The sequence below is a fragment of the Magallana gigas genome, chromosome 5 (assembly GCF_963853765.1).
Source record: "Magallana gigas chromosome 5, xbMagGiga1.1, whole genome shotgun sequence".
Lineage (NCBI taxonomy): Eukaryota > Metazoa > Mollusca > Bivalvia > Ostreida > Ostreidae > Magallana > Magallana gigas.
Genome location: NC_088857.1, coordinates 36452732 through 36461920, shown reverse-complemented (window position 1 = coordinate 36461920; position 9189 = coordinate 36452732).

Here is a 9189-nt window from a genome sequence, read left to right as displayed (position 1 = left end):
CACGACGTTTTACAGACAAAGTGGTGTTACAACGACACGTAACTAAGGGATATACCGCACTATAAACAATCGCCACATTAAATATTTAAAAGCTTATCCGCAATTTAAACGTATATATGCAAAATTCACAGTCTCATATTAAAAAAAAAAACTTTACTTAGAACTGTACTACAATTATAAAAAAATGAAATCATGCATCCCAAGATAAAAGAAAGAAATGGTTTTGTTTTCACGTGTTACGAGGGCTTGATGGTCACTGCCGTTTTTAGACTGTATTGTTCTCTTTAAGAAGAAGAGCTCTAAATAAAAATATAGGAATATCTCAAAATTTTAAAGGCAATATACAAATAGTTTTACGATTTTTGGTCAAATTTTATTTTTCTGTTTTTATTATTTACAATGCTATATGAATACATTTCTAATGATCAAATGAAATTTGGGTGCCCGTCGATGAGTTTTAAGCAAGATACAGAGCTCACAATTCTTCGTCATGTAAACAAGGCTCGTGCCCTGTTTTTGTTTACATAGCTTCAATATACCAGTAAAAATAGTTTTCAAGATGATTTGTCTATCCTCTTATTCATTTAAAGCATAAATAAACAGTTCCTAACGATTAACACATTCATTTTAGGTCTAAAACTGGAATTTTCACTTCAACATTCAAAATGTAAACAAAAACTTTGTTTACATAGCGAGGAATTATAAGCTCTGTAACTCGCTTATAACTCAACAAAAGACACTCAAATTTTGGTTGCCTATTAAAATGACATTCTGAAGCATTATAAACACTAAAAGCGAAATAATAAATTTTGACAAAAATCGTGACCATGCCCCTTTAATAAAATTTTATAGCTTAACAAATCATAGCTTAATTTTTTAGGTAGATTCGATGGCCAATTTGTTAACGTCATTTCTTAACGTCATTGAACAATAATTTGGTGGACAGTCTGTCTACAAGGTGTCAACCTTGAAAACGCCATATTCTTTTACCGCCCTGTACCGGTATCTTGGTTATTGCAGACCTTTTTCTTATATGTATAGTGTTAAAAATAACAATCCAAAACCGACCAAACACCAGACTTTCATTCTTTTCGCAATAGCAACTAAGCATAGAAATAAAGATTCTGTTGTGTTGAGATCAAAAGAGTATTTTCAATAATAAAATTCGGATTTGTAAACATTGTAAGAAAAAAATATTTTAATGGGGAAATCAGAGCTTTAAACTAATCTTCAAACACTACTCCCTTAACATTCTTGTAAAAGAACTTTGAATTTATACACAAAACGATACTAGTGACCTTGGTGTTAATATGAAAAATAAAGCATGTATTGTATTGATAGGCATAAATTCCATTGGGACCAAGATTCATCTGACACATAGATTTTCGCTTCTCTCAATATTTTTCGTGTTTCTGTCAAGCGCCTCTTTGTGTCAATGTCAGAGAGGATCCCGCCATTTAAAAACGAGGAAGTCTGAGACTGCAAATAAAACATAAAACCGGTCAGGTCATCACCCCCATTTACGATATCCGGGGTACATAATGCCCATGTAATCCTCGGCGTAGCTCTAGTTTACATGCAGAGTGTGCTCTTCAGCGAGACGCGATCAAACAGAAGCCCCCGTAGATACTGTAAATTAAACCACAAAAGAAGAAAGTGTGCTAGGAAAGATTATGAAGTACAGGTTAATCCCGATATTGATTGATTTATTTATCGATCTTGTCTTAAAAATAGTTCCAGTTGGGAATTTTTTATGAACAGCTGTGTCTGAGGATTTCCAGCCGAGATTCCTCAATGAAATCTTTTTAACATCAATTCAGATTCTGTATAGTGACCATGATGATTCGACTTCGTATAGATTGTTTTTGTTTGGTTGGGATGATTATTTCAATCCGTGGCCCGTTATAGGAACATGTTATACAGACGTTAATAAATAAAGTAAAACAAACACTGAAAGCCCTCGTGGATATGAATCTGTAAATCATTGATCAAATTATACATTATACATACATGTACATAGAATGAGCATTGAATTTGGCCATGTACAGACTGAATCACTTATCTACACTACAATAAAAAAAACCTTACACGTATCACATATACTAGTACTTGTGCCTTTCAACCTTACACACTTTAATACAACTCTACTAATCCAGTAATGTGCTGTCTCAGGTGCATTGGGTCATCATGCCACTGTGAGGAAAAAGGAATCAAACGATGATTTTGATAAATGTTTGTGTATACATGCACTTGTGTTGTTTTTGTTTTGCCCTTGATGATCTGGGTCATGCTACTTTGTCGTTCTATCTGACCGCGTCAGTCGTTTATTGAATATTCCATCATATCGGGGCATTTTCAGATATTCTATGACATTCTTTTTTTTCAGAAGACGATTTTTTTCTGAAACTGAAAAGTGAATTTAAGTTACTATAAACGTATACATTTGGCTATGTGTTCTATTTTGCATAAAGCACCTTCCGCTATATATTGTTTAAAATAACTGAAATGCATAAAAAGTTACATCTAGGAAAGCGTTAATGAAATCTTCACTAACTTGTTGAACAATGATCAAGTCCGCTAATAATAGTTCACGCTTAATATAAAAAGTTTTCAGTATGTTGGAAGGATTGTATTAAAATAGATTGATCTTGCTACTTTCTTTTCACTGATATCAATTAATGATTTCAAAACACTTTATTTTCACCTTCAGTAACATGCATATTATTATAACTAATTTATAAAAGTCACTTCTAAATTTTTAGATTTTACGCAAATTGGTCTATACTGTGGACTTAACATCATATAAGTTATTTAATTAATGGGACATTACAAAAAATTAAGAAAAAAAAATAATTAAACCAAATGAATGAAATTAAAATCTACAATATTGTGAATGCATGTCCATTTTTTGTTGGATTATTTTCAGAGTATTCGAAATGTCTTTGCAACCTTTTTATCAAACATGTCTTCACTAACAAGATTGATCATGTTTGCTCAAGGTTAAAGTTGCAAAGAAACAAACAGTCTGATAAACCGAACGTGGAGACAGTTATATCAAAACAATATGACACTATTTGTCAATTAGGTCACGAAGCATGCATTGTAAAATTTACTTTGACAATCCTATGAAAAAAAAGTTAAAAATTTGCTAGATACTGGCATGCAAATATCTAAAACCTTAAAGAACAGTTATAAAGATGTGCCAAGAGACGGCCATGACAGTGAATTTATTTCAGAAAATGTTTATTCCTTTTCAACGTCCTTGAAGTCGCTGTTTCACACCTTGCTTCGGTACATGGTACCCGGAATGGCTGCTAAGCTGTTGTCGATATGCTTTTAAATATTCCAAAATGACCTCCTATAAAGCCGAATAGCACAGACACTTACTTCAAAATGCCAAGGAATAAAATATTGCTCCCCATAAAACAGAAGAGAAATCAAACGAGACCAGATCACTGTGTATACCATCGCAGCACGTGGTATCGACTTTGCAAAAGGCTCATACAATGCAGCCGAGGTCTTGCTTTCGATTTTTCAATGACTAGGTTAATTTGCTTTGGCCTTTGTGAAATTTTATCAAAAGACGAAAAAACCCTTCTCTCATAAAATATCAGAGTTTTTGGACTACATGTATTTCAACACTATAATATTTGACATTCATTTAAATACTCATCTCGTGACGATTATTCTCTCTCTCCTTTTTTGTTGTTGATAAAATCTCTTTTTTTGATTCGGATTGCTTTTGTTCGATCAGTCGATGGTATCACCAAAATCATCAGCGGTGCAGGGTTATTTTTTTGTTCACTGTATTATTATTTTGAACACAGGTATTTATCGCTGGCTTCAAATGGATTTTTATATGTAGTCCTAATATTTCCTGTAATTTTTGTGTATAACCCCACATTGTTGAAAGAATTTTTCAGACCGGTTAACCAGGTTTCAGTTGAGAAGGGCATTCTTGTATACGATTCCCATTATGATCCGTCACATAATGAAACCGCCATTTTATGGGATTTTTCTTCTACTATGACGTCATAATTTTGTTAACATCAATAATACTTTTCGAGCAGATAAGTGCCCTTATCAGATTTTACTTTTTTGGGTCTCCTTTCTGTCCTTTCATCTTCAAAAGAATGATTATCATTATCCGAAATATGAAGCAATCGAGCTCATATATTGAATCTATCTGTCTTTCCTCGTTCAAAGTATAAAATGATTTCAAATTCTTGTAGAGAAGTATTCGGTTATTATAATGACATTTCTTGTGTATAAAGATTCATTATTACAGCCCTTATTGACGACTAACAAAGATTGAACAAGTGTTTTGGATGTTCCTTTTCTCCGAAAGGACAATCACTATGAATTATATGGTTTGTCTGCAGCAACCTTGTAAAATCGACAGCCTAAAATATCACACTGAAGACTCGTTTACTTAAACGTAATAATCTGATCTTCTGTACACAAAAGCCATACTTCTGCTCAAGTACATTGGCCAATAAATTGTACCCACACACCACATACGTTGTATAGCTAAGTATATACTGTCGAGTTGCTGCAGTTTAAAATGTGAAATTTAGAATCTCTATATCTGTCGTACTGAATCTTATTAATAAATTATTATAATTATGTATTAATACAGAATGTGATGACGTTCTATTTGCATCCTTGGCGTTTCAAATATAGCTGGTGTTTGTGACCGTTAGTCATTAGCAACAGAAAATTACTAAAAAACTACAAGTCTGACCGACCTTGGCTGATTGTTAGATGATTCGTCATCGTAATTTTTCTTTTTGATAGAAGTACGTGTACAGCTAATGGATGGTTGTGCCTTTGTTCTGTTCCTTAGCCAAAAGTATGTCTACAGCTACACAACGTCTATCTGCAATGACCACATAGCGACATTCGACCTTTCAGACCCCCCTCTCTCTCTCTCTCTCTCTCTTTCTCTCTCTCTCTCTCTCTCTCTTACATCCTGAGATATTGAAAGTTTTCTCTTCATGTTATAATCACGTGGATTATAAATTTACCATGTCTTGTAATTTAGAGTAATGAGCGCATGGGTATAATGCTGGGGTATCTGCATTGATGTTTTAATCAGACATACTGTATGTACATGTATACACTTAGCTAAACTGTATAGAAATAATGTACATCCTATATCCCGCCTGAAGATATTTGTATTGCCCCAGCTTAAAATATATTCCCCCACGCAAATGTGCAGCAATGTTAATTTGTCATAACTTGGTAGATCAAAGCAGGGGGTTCATATACAAACACGTCGACTGTTCCAGTCATAGGCTTTTCTATCAGACAATAATTGTACATTGTGCTCATCGTCTTAAAAGCGACGCTTGAGGTAAACATTTTATTATACTTGGTAAATATTTTTGTATATTTTCAGCATTATTCACCTGTTTCTGACACCTGTGAGTCAATCTTCACCTCTTTTAACCCGTCAATATTACCGCCATTGTATTCGCTTGCGAATTCTTCTACCATTCAAACACATGTCAATTGGAACAAAGTGTAACCTTAGAAACGAAACGCTCGGAAGATTAAGACTTAAAGATAACATACAAACAGAAGGATATCGGCAAGAATTCCGGGATTAAATCAGATTTCATATCAAATTGTAGTGATGAGCGGAGAAGTTCAGGAACTGCAATTTTATTATCTTGCTATCTGAATTTCCCCCGACTCTCTGTTCCCAATCTCGGTTTTACTTCTACTGTGGTATGCTTTGCTCTTCATGCAACATGGTGACACAAAGAAGTAACCAAGGAAGCTTGGAAATCGTTTCGAGTTACTCGCAAGGCCATCATCTCTTTCTCTGGTCACACAGAAGTGGGTGGTCGTCACAACTAAAGTACAGTTAAAGTGTACAGAACAAGGTGCACTTCAGGTAGAAAAAGGCAAGGTTACGTCTCATGAAAGGGGCACATAATTTATAACTTTTCTATTGAGGTGCACAACGCAGGGGCAAGACCTAAGAGTGGCTTGCGATTAAAGTTCCGTGGACTTGAAAAACCTCCATCAAAGACTGACGGGGCTAAGGTTACAAGACGGTATATATAAACGTCAAAACTTTACCATTGATGAACAGTTGGCTTATTGAACATCTGTTAGCACTAATACTTATATAGGACAAATGTAAATATTTTGTAAACCTTTTCAACCCGTGTTCCCAAATTCTCGGATAGGCACTTTTTGCACTACGGATTAGTTATACAAGAAACATAATCAAAGATTGGATACAAGGAGTGAGAATGTCTCCCGCACATTAAGGCTCTTGTCGAAATGTCTTTTTATTCATCATCAGAATGAAATTAATTCGTCTCCCTACGTTGATAAACAGGATTCAAAGCTATAGATGCGATGGAGTGTCTCCTTGAAATATGCAGATCTCAAATAAACGGGGGACTGACTGACGCGACAAACTCATTCCTGACGCAGAGGCCGCATAAAACGTCGGGAAAACCCTTATGGTTACCGCCTATATCATTAACTCGTGCAAAATCCTCGTCTTTTTAGCTGTTAATTGACTACATCATTGCGACGTTTAAAAAATAAATAAGAAAAAAAATACCTCCCAATGAACCATGATTCCTGGTGTCAAAGCTTTAAATCGATGCACAACATCATAAAATATGGAATTTAAATTGATTTCTATCATTTTCTCCTATATGAATCGCTGTACAAAAAAATATCTGATCTAATGCACGAATCGACATGGTTCAAGTATGCTACTATCGCTCTAATCGTTAAAACGATCGACCAAGGAATATGCATAGTCTCAATTATTATATTTTTTCAAACATTAGTTGATAATATCAATAATCCAAGTGCAGACTTAACTTAAGGGATAATTGAATTTTAAAAGTTGATAGTTCTCATTAGACATTCTGAGAGTAATTACGCGATGGAAAGTTGACATACCAAAAAATAAGTCGAGACCGGTTTCAAATGCATACGATACTTGATGAAAAGACATAATCGGTATTCAGACTCGATTTAATATTCCGGGTTAATATCATAACCGTAAGTAGTATGAGAACTTTGAAAGACCCGTCTGATGGTCTTTGATGGTTTACGTCATCTTATTAAAGGCCGCCCTTGGCACACTTACTGTATGAATGGTATCATAATGACATACTTTGGTAACGTAAGGTAATTACGTTGTATGGAAAATTTCATGAATAATCTACGGGTAGGTTACTTCGGACAGTTGGGAAAAAATTATGTAATTTTGTTGTAATATGGTTTTTATATACATTCATGTTCATTTATATAATATTACATAACGTTAGTACAATTTTTTCGAGTCAATATCATAAGTGAATGTGTGCGCATCGATTTCCATTTAGCCAAAAATAAAAACCCCAAAAGAACAAGCAAAACCTATGTGTCTAAGAATTACCGCATTTTCTGTGTATAGTTTTTGTTTGTTTATTTTATTTTTAAATTGAAAATTGATAAATCTCACGAGAGAGAGAGAGAGAGAGAGAGAGAGAGAGAGAGAGAGAGAGAGAGAGAGATAATGATTATAAAGACCAAAGCTTAGTTCTATTAGAAAATTGAAATGCAAGTCTTAAAGTGCATACCAATCGATATGGTTAAAATGTGATCTATATCCTAGTAAGAAGACGCTTTGTTTAGACAACTGTTATTATCTTTCTGGTGATAGGCCTACTGTCCTTTACAAAAATTTAGATTATTGTCATGTACAAATTTTGATTATCAATAATCTAAATTTTTGTAAAGGACACTACTAGAACCATTTTAACAGGAGCTTGGACTTTGGGTAGTTGTGTCAAACAGCAATGTGACGTATGCCTGTCTATTTCACTGCTGGCCACTCAGCTATGGCTCTTTGAAATCAACAAGATTTGTCTGTCTCTTGAGCAAAGACTACGTAATCTGTGTATATTTCACTTGAAACCCGCGTCATTTTTAACTTGTTTTGACGCAAGACAAGGGTAGTTACATCCTACCGAAAGTCCAAGGTCTTGTTAAAATGGTTCTATTTTGAGTTACATTTTGAGTTACTCTCATAATTTTTCTGTATATTGTACGGTTTCAATGTTTGTGGATTACCATTTGTTTGCTTTGGTCTGCTTACCAATTTGTTCATTCGACTGGGATCTCATCCTCTGAATCGGCATCAAAGAAAACTGGGATCGGTGTAAATCGATGGAACAGAGGAAGCAGGGTTCGATTCCCATTGTTCGTTTCTTGATACACGGTACGTTGTGTACACTAATTAAAACCTTACACCCCGTCCTTTGCACCGCATCTCGCCGTGAGACTGATAGAAAATTCGATGAAAGAGCACTCTTGCTTTGATGCATGCCTGCCTCTCTTTCACTAACATGGATGTTTTGAACAATACACAACATTTTAAAGTTTCGTGCAATTAGGATCAACGAATCAATAAATGCGACCTTGTTTGTCTTTCTCTACTCTGAGGGGAAGTCGAAGACTTTTAAAAATGGACACGAAAAGACAAACACACAACTGGTCTGAAGGGGCAGAACGTCTGGCGAACTCGATGATCTTTGTATAGCGTTTCAATGTATGACAATCTTTTACCGAGGGCCTGAAGTAGCCAGTGATTGAGTGATAATCTCTCTATGTTGGTCATTGTATCAACACCTTTTTTCCGCGCGATAAGAACATCTTAATGCATAGCTTGGTCTGCGAATTCACGGCCCAGGGTGTTATGATAACACTGCGGTTACCCTCTGTGCAATTAAGATAATGAAAGTAAATTGAATTGATAGAAAATCTCATCGCCTGAACGCTCATTAAACGCTTGGTGGGTGAACTATATCAATTTGATTTGGAGTGCGAGAGAATGTTTGAAACATACATCAGGAGAATATCTTCTTGAAGTCACGTGCCCTTGTGCACAGTCAATAAACTACTCACATTAGGTCTGTAAATGACCATATCGAACGTTTGAATAGAAAGTAAATATATGGAACAATACAGGACCCCAATGCAAATAATAATATTGCAATGACTGGTACAAACTCATAATGTAAAGAATACATTTATTAATATTCTTAAAAAAAGAGTCTATCAGATATACACAGTTGACCACTAGAGAAACTTGGTTGTAAACTACATCTTTGGGAACTAATAATACACCATTTCTGTGACTAGCAAGATTCGCGTTAGAGGGATAAT